Here is a 1,468-nt window from a genome sequence, read left to right as displayed (position 1 = left end):
AACTCGTAAGCTGGCACGAGGTGTTAAACCCGTGTGATAACGACTGTCGTTTTCCGGCCACGCGAGGATAAAGTAAGTTACATCTATTCATTCACTTACATTTATATAAACAGTCACTTAAAGTGTATACGTACCAGTAGGTTAGCTACGTGTTAGAAAATGAGACGCTTCAAGAATGTCGCTGCAAAAATGTCGCTACAAGATGACGCTACAAAAATGACACCACAAAAATGACGCTACAAAAATGACGCCACAAGAATGACGCTACAAAAATGACGTCACAAGAATGACGCTTCAAAAATGAGGTGTTGAGAAAAAAGACACGAAGAATGGCAGCGAATTTGTGCGTCGTTAAAATATGCGGCTTTTATTTTTCACAAAAGTTTCAATCGTTTGATATTCATATAGTAGAGTGGGGGAAGATGGGACACCTTTAGCACATAATATCCAAATATCGTGATCGTGTTTTAAACAATTAACAACGGTCTTTTGGAGTAATGAGCATACGGTTTAATAATTCTTTGAGTGTTCTTTGTTTACTACCAAATGTGACAAGAAAATAGAATGAAAAGGTGTCCCATCTTCTCCCACCCTACTATATTTCACAAAAGTTGCAATCGTTTGATATCCACATCAATTAAGTTCAAAAAATATTAACGTACCAGTATAAACGACCCCATTAGTGCATTGCAAATTGCTTAAAATGCAAAATTTTTAAATGTTCTAATACTACACCCAAAGATCACGTTCATGCCGCGGGCGATATATAACCTACGCCTTAAAACCGAGTAATATGATAAAAAAATAAACACGACATAAATAAAACATGTTCAAATATCATGGTATGAGTTATTCGTGGGAACTGCATACCGTGTCGGGATCAATTGTAACTAAATACGCTTCAAAATCCTATTCAAGCTATGTTACAAATACTACATTCTCACCATGATCAAAGAAGACTATGTTATATATAGCAGGGTGGGGCAATATAGGACACCTTAATATTCGAATATCCTGATCGTGTTTTGAACAGTTAACAACGGTCTGCGGGATTCGTGAGTATACGTTTTTTTGTTTACTAAATAAGACAAGAAAGTGTCCCATCTCCCCCCCTTCCACTATACAGTATGGTGGAGGAAGATGGGACACCTTTAAGCTCTATTTTTTCGCCCCATTAAGTAGTAAACAAAGAACATTCAAAGAATTATAAATCCGTCTACTCACGACTTCCATAGACCGTCGTTAATTGTTTAAAACACGATCAGGATATTTGGATATTATGTGCTAAATGTGTCCCGTCTTCCCCCACCCCACTATATATAAAAACACACAAACACTGATACAATAGGTTAAAGCGCTATCACGAGAGGGCGTAAAAGCGTCAAGATACGCCGCATATATCATATAAATAAGTGTAACTTATATTCTCGCTTCCGTCACGCGTTAGAAGATATCTCTTGAGTTACCC

The sequence above is a fragment of the Ciona robusta genome, chromosome 7, assembly GCF_009617815.1.
Source record: "Ciona robusta chromosome 7, ASM961781v2".
NCBI classification, from domain to species: Eukaryota; Metazoa; Chordata; class Ascidiacea; order Phlebobranchia; family Cionidae; genus Ciona; species Ciona robusta.
This window is presented reverse-complemented; position numbering follows the sequence as displayed.